General features: G+C 42.5%; 1 pseudogene; it reads right to left on the bottom strand.

Annotated features, from left to right (window-relative positions):
- Positions 1-481: 481 nt before the first annotated feature.
- Positions 482-12,248, bottom strand: LOC147426115 (uncharacterized; annotated as a pseudogene).
- Positions 12,249-14,587: the final 2,339 nt, after the last annotated feature.

The raw sequence follows: 14,587 nt of genomic DNA, 5'->3' as shown, positions 1-14,587 counted from the left end.
GAGGATATTTTGTGAGCCATGCCTTTCTCCACATGGGCTGAGAATCCACTATCAGCTTGACCCCTTCAGGTTTGGAGATGTCTGCTTTGTACAATGGCACTATCTGCTCCTCTTTTATCCATTTGTTGATAGTAGCATCTTCATACTTTAGCAGAGGATATGGGAGAGAGGGCTGTAGCCATTCACGCCGAAGGTTACTGGCATCTATCTTATGAATAGTCATTGATTTAAACACTTTTTTCTCCCATTCCAATGCTTCTTTGGCTGTGTCTCTGATTGCCGCTTCTATGGCCTTTTGCAGCTTCTGTTCTTCTTCTTGTGTCAGATCTTGTGGCTCTTGTGAGGGTCCCACCAGGATTTACTCTTACATGGTGGTGTCCACTGGATCTGACACATTCTCTATGTTGATCCCCTCCATTGCTACTGGCCCGGTGCTAAACTTCTGCTCTTCCGTTTGCTGCTGGCCTCTTAGCTCTTCTATCTACTTCTGAAGTGTCTTCTTTTCCTCTTCCGCTTGCTCTCCCATGTTTACTAGGAGGTCATTCAGATCGGCATTGATTTTGTCCGCCTTCTCGAGCTTTGTCTTGATGGTTTCTAGATCATTCTTCATGGCCTGATTCTCTTCTTCTAGGTGGTTTTCCATTACCAGAGACCCCTCGGCCAACATCAGTCTTTGCCGCTTCTCCAGTGTTAACTCCTTTTGGAGTTCCTTCATTTGTTCTTCATCTAGCTCAGTCTCTGAAGTCGTGCCAGTTGAGCTAGCAGCTCGGACTCTGGCCGAAGATGCTCTTAGCCGTTGGATGGTATGATCTTTGACTTTAATCTGATCTTTAAGCTGTATTACCTCATCTTGGCTCGCCTCATGCTCTATCTCTACCTTTTCCTTGACATTCCTCAGTGTTTCCACTTCTTTGGATTCTTCAGCAAGTTGTAGATTTAAGTTGTCCCTTTCTCTCTCTGCATCTGTCAATGACTTGCTGATTTTCTTGTATTCTTCTTCAGCTCTTTGAAGCTTGTTTTCTGCTGCCTGATTTTGTCGTTCCATCTCCTGGCATCTTTGTAATGCCACGTCTAGACTGGCTTGCAACTCTGTTTGTTTCTCTATATGCTCTTGGTCCTGTTTTTGTAGTGTGTCGACTTCAGCCTTGATCTGAACTTCATTGGTTTTGAGATTATCAATCTCACTTTCCGTGGCCATTGATCTTACTTTGAGCCCGGTTAGCTTTTGCATCACCACATACCAATCATTGGTTGGTGGCTGTAGGTCCACTGTATCGGTGGCCATCTCTTTCAATTCCACTATCCGAAGGCTTTGCATCTGTTCCTTGGGCCTTGTGCTTGCCAACCCAAAGGCCACCGTAGCTGCCTCTTCTCTAGAGTAACCCACAACTAGTAGATCAAGAAATATTCTAAAATTATTTTCTTATGGATCTAGCTTCTCCTCTTTCGCTTCAGCTTCTTCTTTTTGCTCTTGCTCTCGGCTCTTCTCTTGCTTGGAATTTTCTTGTTCATCCTCCTTTTGTTGCGTTTGTGGAGGGCTAAGGGGAGGTGGTGATGGTAGTGGTCTGGATTCTCGGCTTGATGGTGGAGTCGTTGGCTTCTTTTTGAAATCTCTGTCCACCTCGATTTTTCTCTCCCTTTCTTGGCCTTCCTGCTCTTCTAGTAGCTGCCATCGTACTTCGTCCACCTCTTCTTCTGTAAAAGGGACATTCGGGTTATTTTCTATCGTAGCATCTAAAATCTTAAAATTTTCGATGTAGTCTTCAAACCGATCTCGGTTCACCCTTCGAGATGATCTCAACATGGCTTCTAGTGATAGATTCCACAACTCCCTTAAATCTCTCTTGAGTGCTCTTTTGGCTCTAAAGCTTTCCATTAGCCTTTCTAGCTGCGCTCGCTTTCTCTGACTTGGTCTCTTTGATTGGCACTTGTAGAATTTCTTTCTTTCCTTTCTTCGACTCTGGCAGCTCTTCTAGCACGGTCTCTAACCGGCGCTTCAATCGTGTGGCTACCCTGGGTGCTTTGGGCGGTTCCTCTTCTTTATCTTCTTTTAGCTTTAGCCAATCATTCTGTGAAGGAGGTTCATGCCAGTTTCCCTTGGCATGCAGTGCTCCATAGACCACTTTTGTTATTAGCTCACTAGGTACAATGTAGGTGGGATTTTTGTTGCCCATCTTCACCAGGTTGTCATGGATGTAAGCATCATAATTGATCACTTTTGGTTTGCTCTTCTGCATTGCCCAGGTGAAGGTGGTAGCAATGGATCCAGGTGGCATTCTGTACTTCTGTGGACGCTTTGTACACATGTGGAAGTATTGATTATAGAGGTGGCTCATGATAGAGGGTTTGCAATATCTTCAAATGTGTAGTTGTTCTTCTTTTCTGAGTAGACTTTGACTTCATTTCCTTTTTGTCACACTATCTCCCTTGCTGGAGATGTCTAGTGCGGCTGCCACCACCCTCTCTGTGATGACAATCATGGTATCCGACTTGCCTTGTAGATCAGTGACTCGGGCCATTCCATCTTCTTTGATAGTGGTTACAAATTCTCACACTCTTTTGATGTCAATCCCCGCTGGCAAAGCTTCAAAGTAGTTATGGAGGTCCACTTTCTATAGGTAATCTCCCATATTTCTGACAAATTCATTGATCTCCCATGGTATCATGGGTAGCACTACTGTATTTCCTTCAGGATCTTTGAACACGCCTTGGTAGATATTCAAATCATTGGACTCTAGCAAATCATCCTGTATCCATGTGTTGGTGGGCTTCAGAGTTCCTTCTGGGATCACAAATGGCTCCACTTCTTCTAAATAGTCTTTTATTGTCATCCTCTTCTTCTTTGCAGGTGATTTTGCGGCTGCCATGGATACTGTTGCACTCAGTAGTCCGAAGTTAGCGTTTTTTCCATATTAGCTGAGAAATTGAGTTCTAACTATCCAAATGACTTGAAAATTGAAAATAAAACTTAAAAGGAGCTAGGGAAACTCTGCATGTGCTCATAGTAGCTTTTGGGCTAAAAATTATCATTTAGACATCCTACGCGTAGGATGTCTATCTTGCCTGTTTTTGGTGAAACTTGGTAGGTTGTGGCCCTTGACCTGTGCAACTTGGCTATGTGATTGGAATTGGGTTTGGGCATCAAAAAGTGCATTTCTGGGCAGATTCAGGCTTTTGGCTCACAAATTGGGTAGGATGTCCTCAGCAGGTGAAAAATGATATTCAAATGGGTCGAAAGTTGATATACAGTCTCCTTGCACCATGTTAATGGCCTCTATGAAGTCAGTTCTTGCACAGTAGGTCAAAATCACATTGTAGACATCCAACGCGTAGGATGTATTTTTCCATCAAAATTACTTGAAGTTGGTTCTGGGGGTAGCTCTTGGCATGTGGAACATGGCACTGATCTTGGATTTTGATCTGGACAAGAATTGGTGTTGGTAAGAGCATGTGTAGTGTTTTCAGGCTCAAAAAGTGCATCTTGGAGGTGTTGAGGGCCAAATGTGATGAGAATGGCTTGAGACTTGATATATGAGCTTAGGAAGGTGTTATAAGGAGATTTGGAACTCAAAAATGCTAGCTGGGGGCCAAATTTCTCATTTAGACATCCTACGCGTAGGATGTCTATTTCATCATTTTTCACATATGACCCCACATATAGCTTGGCAATGTGCTCATGAGTGTATTCTGCAAGTTTCATGTGATTTGGACTAGTTTTGGTAGGTCTATGGCCCATTATTGCCTATATGCTGTGACTTTGCATTTTTTGATGCATATGAGGTCAATTTTTGTCCAAGTGTGATGACACTTGGTGGCTAGCATGTACAGGCTATTCAGAAGCTGTGTGTGATAAGAGATGTTGAGTTTGGTGCCCATATTTGGCCTTGAGACATCCTACGCGTAGGATGTCTCCTGATGAAATTTTTATGGTGAGTGCTACTGGTTCCTGCCTTGAGCCCCTCTGAGTCCCTTTTAAGCCCTATTTCAACAACAAAGTCAAATAGATAGAAAGAAACTCCCTGTGTGGATTTCAGAGCCTCCAAGCCGTTTTCTGACTCTTGGGGTGCTTTTCGGTGATGAAATTTTTTGATGTTGGTCTCCATAGCTTCACGGTCCCTTGGGGATCCTTGCCATATGGTTTTTGTTGACTTTGGTTTCACCAGAGCTCCGTTTGGCAATTTGTTGTTCTGGAAGTGCCACTGGTTGCGTTTACATGTCGTCGATGACTTGTGGTGATCTACCACCATAGGAATTGGTTGTTGATGGTCTAGGAAAGCCGCTCGTGAAGTTTGGTGGCAAACGGACATTGGGTTTGGCCGTGAGAGATATTTGACGCTTTGTGTGTCTGATGCCGTTTCTGAGGTTTAGTGCCGCTTCGGGTCACCTTATGGCCATGTGGGCTATATAGACTTGTCGAGCATGTCGAGATGATCCTACCCATGAGTTTTGGTAGCATTTGGGCACCTTTCCGTCGATTTACCATTTGGTGGCCTCTTGCATGACTCTAGAAGTTAGGGTTTTTTCTGATGGTTTTCTACCGCCTTTGGGAATTCAAAAGTGGTCTCCTATGCTAGGGTACGCCGCCAATGCAGTCTCATTGCTTTTGGGTTAGCCGTTAGGTGGTCACTTCTACCTGTAGGTCTCTACTGCTCGCTTCCCGTGTGAACCCTACGCTAGTTTTCGCGACAAAACAACAAACATGCGCGAAAAGCTAAAGGTGGTGAGCCTATCTCTCATGTCTGGAGCCTGTCGGGTGGTCGTGCGCGTCGTGGAAGCTGCTGGAAGTCCCGTTCGCTCTAGGTGGCAAGAGCTCTCTCTCAAAAGGCAATAGTAGAAATGAGCTTAAAATGAAGTGAAAAAATCTTATAATGGGGGTCCCCGAACCACTTTCCATGAAATTTGACATGTGCTCCCAACTTCTTGCGAGATGCGGTTTAGGCTCAAAAATTTCTTGATTTGGACTCCACTTGCCCAGTTTTCGAGAAATTTGACGTTTCGGTCAAAATCTGGCCAAAACACGCTTTCCGCTCCATTCACATAATTGCATCCCCATTGTACCATAGGTTTTTCTATAGTCACTGAATATCCCCATATTTTTTGTTTTTCATTACGACCGTTTTTCACCTGATTTTTGTATTTTTGAAGTATTTTTGCCGATAATAAGTAAAATTAAAAAGAAAATAGAAAATTAAACCCAAAAAATTCCCAAAAATCATAATAACTCAAAAACATCACTGCAAAACACTATATACACTCACATGCAATTTTTATGGACGGATTTCTTCGTTTTACCAATATTTTGTTTGAAAAATGAATATTTTTACCTATATACACACACCTAAGGGCTTGATTTGGCGTTTGGCCCCATATACTTGTAGATTCATGCTGTATAAGGGCATATGTACTTGGTTTAGTTAAAAAAAAATTGCAATCAAATGACAACCCTTTAAAATAGTCAAAAAACATGCTCTTTTTTCCATTGGGTCCGCATTTGAGAATGCCTCCCCCCTCCTAGCTGGAGTCCTCCCGGACAACAAGGTATCCCCTCGGTGTATGTGCCGTGCATGGAGTGAAAAATTGTGCTAATGCTCGGCCGTGTAATGTGGCTCTATATAATGCATACTCGGTCAATGCATGGAAAATTAATGTTGTGTAAGAGGAGGGTATATGGAAGATACTTATTGGCATTCGCCGTCGAGGTTTCCTATTTGTTGTTTATTTGGTCGGCAGATTTCTTTGCAAGTAAAAGTTGTAAATCAACAGCTCTCTGTTTGATCGTCTTTCTTGCAAAAGTCTCTTCGTTTGCCGCTACAATCGAATTGGCCATGGTTGTCTCCTTGGAGAGAATTGTCGTGGCGGAAGTGGCGATAGTCTTTGTTGTGCTGTCCATTTGTAGCTTTGGTTTGGAGGTTTTTGTAGGTTTATTGCTACTTCTGCGGTTGTCATTGTTTTGTTGCTGTTGATTGACACCCACATAGATCGGTTTTCCAGTTTTATATGTTGTGTGTGTCTGCATGCAGATCTTGCTTGTAATGAAGGGAGTTCCGGTTGCTTTGGTTTTGGGATCCAAATGCGAGTCGCATTTAAGTTGTTGTTGAGCATTTTCTTTGGGATCCATATCTGTTTTATTCCCTTGGTTTTTGGTTGAACTCTTTTCTCCTTTTGACTCCTGCTGTTGTAATGTGGTTTATCTGCCATGTCACCTCTATCCTTCCGCACCCATACTCGTTTTTTGCGTGTTGCTAACCTTGATCTTGGCACTGCGGTCTGTGTTGTTTTCTGTTTGCAGTAAACATGGTAGGCAATTCCCTGTTTGTTTGCCATGGGTATCGTGTTGTTCTTTAGTGGCACCCATTCTTTTGGTTTTTTATCCAGTGATTGCATTGCTGCCAGCTGATTCTTCTGGGGTTGCTGAGCAAAGGCTACCACATGTTGTTCGTGTGCATGCTCAATTTTGACTGCATCCGCATTCCAATCTATCTGCACATTATACTCTTTTTGCCAAGGTTGTCCCAACAACATGGGGTGTTGTGTGCTTTCATCCTCCACCACATAAAACTTGTGTGGGTAAATATATTGATGTACTTGTACATGCAATATAGTCCAGCCCAATGTTTTCAGCGAATGTGATGTACTACTTTCCAGCACTTGTGGAGTAGGATGTAGTTGACCTTCGGGCTTGAGCTGTTTGTATAATCTGTAAGAGATTAGATTTGCTTGAGCTCTAGAATCAAGCAATGCCGTCGATTCAACTTGATTGCTACCCACTTTGACTGCAGTTATTGGCTCCACTGTGTCTTCATCAAAATTAGTTAGTCGAATGACATTTATTCGCAATGGTGATCCATATTGTTGTTGTTGTCTTAGAAGCCGTCTTTTGGCAATGTGTTCTTTTGCTTCTGCTTGGGCCTCTTCGCATACCCTCTGTTTCTCCTTCATCCGTTGTTTTTCTTAATGGATTTGTTGAAGCATATCCTGTGTTAGTGGTAAATGATATTTTTTTAATCGACACCCACTAAAACAATTTGGCATTTCTTCACTTGCTAGTGTAGTAAGCTTGACAGCTCCACTTTGTGATAAGTCACTAATCACAAAGGGTCCCATCCCTCGCTTTTTAAGTTTCTTGGCATGTTGCTCAAGGTATAAACAAGTACATAATCACTTGTTTTGAACTCTTTCTTGCACACATGCTTGTCAAAAAACTCTTTGATTCGTTTAGCAAATGTGTCATTATATGTGTAAGGACGCTGTTTGCTAGGTTTGGCATCTGATTTCAAAGGAATTTTATGTTGGCATATCGATGGATCAACTCCTTTGAGGTATTTGTAGGACCATGCAAACACATATTTATACTTCTTAAGAAGTTGTGTTAGTAGTTCTTCTTCTTCAGGCTCTAAATTAGTTGCGATATAGACGGGCTGAGGCTTTTCGCCTGGCTCAGCAAGGTTTATCCTTTTTGCATTTTTTGGCCCATCGTAAGATTCCTGGTGTATTCTTTCCCTGACTGGTGGTGTCATTATGATTTTTCTGTCCTGGATGGTGAATTTTTGATAGTGGGATGGTACATTCATGTTTCCTTTTTCTGACTTCTCCTTACCATCACTTTCTCCCTAAGTTGTCCATACCTCTCATAATGACCGTTTTAGTTCTTGGTATTTCTTTTTACGCTCCAATTTGGTCCACTCTGGGTCTTTTGTTTTTTACTGTTTTGATTTTTGAGATTTTTTTGATTTTGTTTCTGTCTATGTCTTCCGTACTTGTTTTATTTCCTCTTGCGTTCCTTCCCTTCAAACTTTTGAGAATCTGCATGATATTTGGTCTTTTACACAATCCTCTGTTTTGACAAGCATTAGATAGTGAGTTTTATCTTTTATCCTTTGCATAGAGTTCTCTCTCATTTTGTTTTCTGCTTGTTTCTTTCTTTATCGTTCCACGTGTCTAGGGTGCTGATTGGCAAAATCATAAAACTTGATATTCGTTGTTGTCTCCCCACGCTCGCTTGAGCTGTCTGAACACTCGTTATCTGCATCGTTATTTACCTCCAGATGCTCAGAGGAGTTATAAAACTCTTCTTGTTCTGGTGGTTCCACAATCTCATCTCCTCCTGGTATAAGGCTTACCATGTAATAGGGTAGCACATCATAGCCGTCCTTATCACAATTTTTTTTCCTTGGGCTATATGTAATGGTACAGACATCCAATGTTGCTAGTATGTGTTCCCATTCCAGAGGTTCTAAGGCATCTTCAGGAAAAGGTTCCAGAATATAATCCTTGTCCTCAATAGCTCTTTCTAAGACGTATTCCTCTCTTTTTAAGCTCCCACAATGTGAAGCTCAGCACATCCATAGCTCTTTTTTTTGCCCTAACCATGTTGGGAGTTCGGACTATGCCAGTGTAGCTGAATCAAACTCTTCCACTGATGTCTGGTTTACATCTTTGTAACTATGGTCTTTTAGATGTATTTTGGTTGTAGTTTTGCCATGTCTGAGGTATATGTGGTCGTAACCCCAATCCTAGACCATCTTTAATTGTCTCATGAATGGTCTTCCCAAGATGATCTCCTAATTGTTCTTTTTGTCGAAATCGACTATTGCAAATGTATGCTCATACTCGATTCCACACGAGGTGACAAATACTTTTTCTAAAAGTCCTAGAGGCTTTTCCATGAACCCATCTGCCAATTGCAATTTCATTATGGTAGCTCTCAAAGCCGGTTTTCCCCATTTTTTCCAGATTTCCTTGGTGGTGATAGCGAATCCTGCTCCACTGACAAGAATAGCTTTGGAAACTACTCCTTGGAATTCTACTGGTAGCGTGGTGTTTCCATCTTCTCCCTCGCAATATTCTCCAACCTTGTTTAAAGGTACTGGCCTAGTGTTTAGTTGAGGATTGTCCAATTCTCTGATCCCTTCTTGAACTTTTGAGGTGGGGTCTTTTACTCCAAAATTTTCTAAGCATTTGCCTACGGTGGTCCACATGTTTGGTCATAGCCTTAGGAGTTTGGCTAATGTCATTGTGCATGCCACAAGGGTGGACAATAACTTAATCAACCCTTGTGAATCCATCACTCTGTTAGAAGAAAGTATTTGAGAAGGGATTGCTCTCACCTCAGACTTGGCTTCATACTCTCCTAGGTAAGAGGGTAGAGTTTTCAACAAGTTTGGTTGGCTGTGCCCCAAAATAATTGATCCCTGGTCTCCCCCTTGTGAATGCATATCAAAGTTCATTTGTGATCTTGCCTCAAATTCTTCAATAGGAGGTAAGATCTCATTTGTCTCTCTTCTCGTACCATTCATGTGGTGACTCACCCTATTAGCTTCGTTGGCATAACGGATTTGCTTCCATAGGTCATCTAGACTGTTACAATCCTTATCCATTTCTACCAATGTTTTAGGCTGAAAATCATCAATTGTCTCATCTGTTGTATTTTGCACTATGATAGGCTCTCCCCTAGACTCAGAGGCAGTCGTGAGTCTCTCCTTCGTGTCTACTTGTTTCTCTAAAGTTGGTTTGATAGGGGTTGGAGCTGGTACTTCATGCCAACTTGCAGGTTTACCAAGTGGGTTTTCTATCAAGGATTGAGTTGTTTCAATCATCTTTCGACACATTTCCAACCTCTGTTTTTCTAGTTCGGCATATGGATAAGTCATCCATCTTTACTCCTGGGTTTGGTTGTTTTTGAGTCTGGCTTCGTAAGCTTTTAAAAGTGCGTCTAACTGTTCATTTACCTGTTCTGCCAACACTGCTCCTCCCGATCCTGCCTTTTTGGGTTCTGCTATTTCCCTGGGTGCTATGGTTGCCGCAGTGTGTGAGCTTAGACTAGCTAGATCCTCTAACCGTTCTAAACTATCCTTCATGTGTTTCAACTCCTCGGATAGAGCCGTTTGCTCTCGTTCTCTCCTGGCTTTCATATGCGCCTTTCTAGCTTTCCAAGTGCTTCTCTGATTTTGCAATTCTGAACTTGGGGCATCGGTTTTTGGCTCTTCAATTATGGGTTCATTCGTCATTCTTTGAGCTTGGGCTCGTGTCACTGCCTGAATAGGTATTATTGTCTCATTTTTTGACCCTCCACTGGAAGGCACTGCTTCCAGCATGTTCAAGGTAGTTTTTGCTCCTTTACTCGGGTTCTTAGGGCAATCAGAAATCAAATGAGTAATTCCACACTCGGTGCAATATGCGTAGACTCTAATGATTTCATCATGAGGACAGTCTCTTAGCCAATGGTCTCCACCACACTTGTAGCAGGGTCCCTTAGGCTGTTGAGGTGCTCCATGAGATCCTCTTTGTTGGTATGCATGCCTTTGCCCGCCCATGCCTCCGTTGGCTATGAACAACATTCGTTCATCCAAGCTATATCTTCCTTCTCCTGCTGTTTATACAGCTGTTGGTAGTCCTGCACTTCCCATCATGCTCCAAGGTTCTGGCCTTGGGAGTTCTTCTGGTGGATAATAGACAGGATTTGCAGCATATCCATTGGGATCTTCATAATATGCATGCATAGGTACCAAAGCCTTTTCTTCTGGTTCGCTTATTGTTGGTGTGTATCTTATGTCGACTGGTCGTAATCCTAGTAGGGGTGGTTGCTGCCCCAACACTGGTTGTGGTCTTTCTACACCTACAGGTCCTACTAGATTGCTTGCATACCTAGGCATCGGTGGAAGTTGAGGAGATGCTACCTGAGCCTGGGGAGCATAAGGTCGTTATCTCACATATCCCTTGTTATAATAACATTCATCCGTCCCATGGTTTGTCCATTTTCGTTCAATAGCACACCACTTTGGCTGTTTAGCCAGAGGCTTGGCGTACATGTTAATCTTTTTTAGCACTTCTTCTACAAGCTGCTCCTGGCTTACAGCTACTTCTCCTTTCGGTGCTGTCTTAGCGGACTTGGTTCCACTTTGTTGTGAGGATGAATCGTCATCAAGATCTTTGAATTCACCCTTTTTGTAGACCGCACAATTGTCTACAAGGTAAAGAGCCTCCTTAGTTAACTCATTTAACGTCGTGCTCCTCTTCATATGTAAGTCCTTTTGGAGATCTGCATTTCTTAGTCCTTGGATAAATATAAGCATAAGTCTAGACTGAGTTGGCAGTTCTTCCACAGGACAGAACTTAACATATCTTTTTAGTCGTAGGGTCGCCTTTTGCACAGACTCCCCTTATTTTTGTTTGAATTTATGGATTTGTGAGACTGTATTATGAGCTATCCCCCTTTGTGATAATTCCTCAATAAACTCGTCAAACACTTCCTCCATAGACTCGAAGTCTCTACGCTCCACAGAGTCAAACCAAGTAGCTGCATCCTCCTCTAGGGTTAGTCCAAACCCTGCAAATTGGGTCGGGAAATCTAACACCTCTTCAGCTCTAATTACATGCACAAAGGCTGCTACGTGATCCCTAGGATCTCGGTTTCCCGTATATTTCTTGTTTACCCATTTTTGCACTTGAGAAGGTCTAATTCTACGATGGTCTACAAATCTCATCATTGTATCTCCTCGTCCTAATTGATATACCTCCTCTGGCCTTTGGTAGTGGGCGGGTTCCTCTCCCAATGGTGCTCCTAAGCCATAATTTCTAACGGTTCTTGCAAGAGATGGTTCATCTCATCGAACTCGTTTTATGGGTGGTCTTCCAGGCTCTGTTGAACCTTGAGTTTTTGGCTTACTCTCGCCTTGATACCGTGAATAGAGTGGTGGTTCTTGTAAATCCCTTAGCCCTCGTGCGGCTGAATAACCCTCTTGGTTTCTGTCTTGTTCAAATGTTGCACTATGTCGAAGACATGCCTGCAACGATGGTTGGGTTGCTGGTTGGTTTTGGTAGTTGAACGTCTGTTGTCGGGTAGAATGTGAGGTCGCATCATACTCTTCTGAAAATGGATTTGTCGATTTACTAGGGGTGTAGGAGACCCTTGGCACTTCTTCGGGGGCATATGTTGATGTTTCTGGAACTGTTGCCTTTTCTACCTCCTATGAGAGAATACGTTTGTATTCTCGCCTGTACCTATCAACAAAAACAATATCCTTCCCCATAGAAATTTCATAAGAGAATAAGTAAAGAACTTTGTCTTTGCTTAATTCGTTTGGGTAGGGTTCTTTGCAATGAAAGTAAGAGACTATCCCCTCACTCTCATGCTTGTAAATCCCCACATTCTCATTATAGGTTGAGACCCTGGTTGTTTTCTTATCATACATAAAAAGATCTCCAGGTCGATCAATGTTTGGAGGAGGTTCCTGAGTTTCTGAAACCATTTTTCCTTTTTCCACTTTATCTCCATATCTATTGTAATCCTCAGGGTTACTAACTATCAGATAGTGGTTCCCTTTTTCGTTTCGGAATCTATCTCCATCATCATGGACTTGAATTATCTCCAGTCTCTGAGCCGGCCTTTCTTCAATACAAATACTCTTGCGTCCTCGATAGTCAGAATAAACTAGGGCTCCCCTCGAGTTTGTTCCTTCTAAGAAGATTATAGTGAACTTGGAATCCTTCAGAGGATTTAGGGAGGTGCTTCCTCCTAGCATTGGTCCTTCATAGGATAAATCTCTTGGCTGTTGACTACCCATCATGAAGAAGGACTTGTCTGATGAAGTGTCAGTATCAATACCCTCCTCAATGATCGATGCTAGTGGATCTAACCTTGCCTGAGTTACACTCTCCTTGGTGGACACTAAGCTACCCTGATCACCTGCCACCTTTTGGTCTCCAAGAATGTGTCTTCTTGATCTTAAATTCATCAAACTTAGCAATGAAATTTAACACAAATCCAACCACTCATCTAGCAAAGGATCAGTTTCCGCACAACTTCTTGCTTTGCTGTGCTGAATATACCTGTACACAAGCTTTTAATTTCGGTAATCGAATCAAAGCATTTAACCGCTAGAGGTGGTCTTAGTAATGATTGGTATAACTTGAGGGTTAACCTCAACCACTCCTGTATTTTATACACTTCTGATGTTCTGGATTAGGTCTGCTAATTTGGAACTATACTTCCCTCGGATGTTGGTCAATTTACATGGAAAGTCTTAATTCCGTCTTTGCTCCATCAAAAGATCAAACAAGGTCCAAATTCACTTGTGAAAGAAGTTTTGGAACTCTTAAGTTCAATGGAACATCACTGTATGTCCTCAGTCAGCTTTTATCTTTACTAAGCCCTTGTAGACATCCTACACGTAGGATGCCTCTTGCTCTGTTTTGCCTTGATTTTTGCACTATGGATTCCCCTTGATGTGCTGAGTCCACAACTGTTTTTTACTTTTTGATTTAGACACCTATAAGCTGGTCATTTGGTCAGAAATATGTTCCAGCGGCCTGATGTTGGTCTGACCAGTCAAATCAACTCCAATTTGGACCAAAACTGACTAGGAGGCTTGCCTCAGGCTATACAACACCTTGCTATGCCTACAGTCAATTTCTGGATCCAATTTCATGCATTAGACATTCTACGTGTAGCATGTCTAATTGATCAATATAGCTAAGGCAAAGAATAGACCCCCCTTAAGGTGCTTATCACTTTGGTTTGCTCAAAGCTGGGTTTGGAGTGCTAAATCACCCAGAACACATCCTACGCGTAGGATGTCTATTTGGTCTATTTGACCCCAAACTTGAGCCACAACTTTCCCTTGATGTCAGCAACCCACTGCTATGCTTAGATTTTGGTTTGGATTTCAAAAGACTCCAATTTTAGCTGTCCTAGCCTTTTTCAGTCAAAAATGCTAAAGTCTGCTTAGAACCCAATTTTTCTCACCCAATTGAGATGGAACCTTTCTCAGGTACTCAATAAGTCATGCAGATCATGCTCATGCAGCCATCCTATGGTTTTGTTCTTAAAATAATGCCTTGGCACAATTTGGGTAGGATGTCTGGCAATTTCTGTCTATCTGGCCTTATCTTGTCAAGATATGGTCAAATTTCCACTTTCCAGGTGAAAATAGGGTAAAAACTACCTTCTGAACACACTAGTCAACTCAAAATTTCAAAATTTCCACCAAATCAGCTTGTAGACATCCTAGGCGTAGGATGTCTCTTGGCTTAAAATTTAATTTTTTCCTGAGAAAAATGCTCCTTATGCCCTAAAGCTCTATCAAAAACACTCGCAACAACTTTTGAACTTCACTTCAGCTTCCAAACACTCTTTTGCATCTTTTACAACCTTGTGATGAACCTAACAGCAAGTTTAACATGCATGAAGTGCTCCAGATCATAAATCATGATGTCCTACTTACCCTAATCCTACTCCTCATGTGAAATGGTGATAATGGTGTCTTGGTTGCTTCCTGGCCTCTCCGGACTCTCAAGCTCTCCTTTCACCGCTTCTACCACTCCAACTCCTACTCTCTACACCACAACTCAACTAGTACCTAAAACTACTTAAGTCGAACGATCTAGGCCAGACACATGCTTCCTAGACTCCTCCTAAGACCTAGAGAGTCCTCCACCCTCTGATCCTATCTAAATGTAAAACGAGACTCTGGAAAGCCAGAGAATCCCTATCCTCAAGGACTAGTCTCGGTCACCTACCTAGGGTTTTTGTCCCCGAAAGCGGCGCCAAGGTTGGCGGATACGTCGCGATGGACGTCAGCACAGCGAT

The sequence above is a fragment of the Adiantum capillus-veneris genome, chromosome 24, assembly GCF_014529385.1.
Source record: "Adiantum capillus-veneris isolate H3 chromosome 24, ASM1452938v2, whole genome shotgun sequence".
NCBI classification, from domain to species: Eukaryota; Viridiplantae; Streptophyta; class Polypodiopsida; order Polypodiales; family Pteridaceae; genus Adiantum; species Adiantum capillus-veneris.
This window is presented reverse-complemented; position numbering and strand designations above follow the sequence as displayed.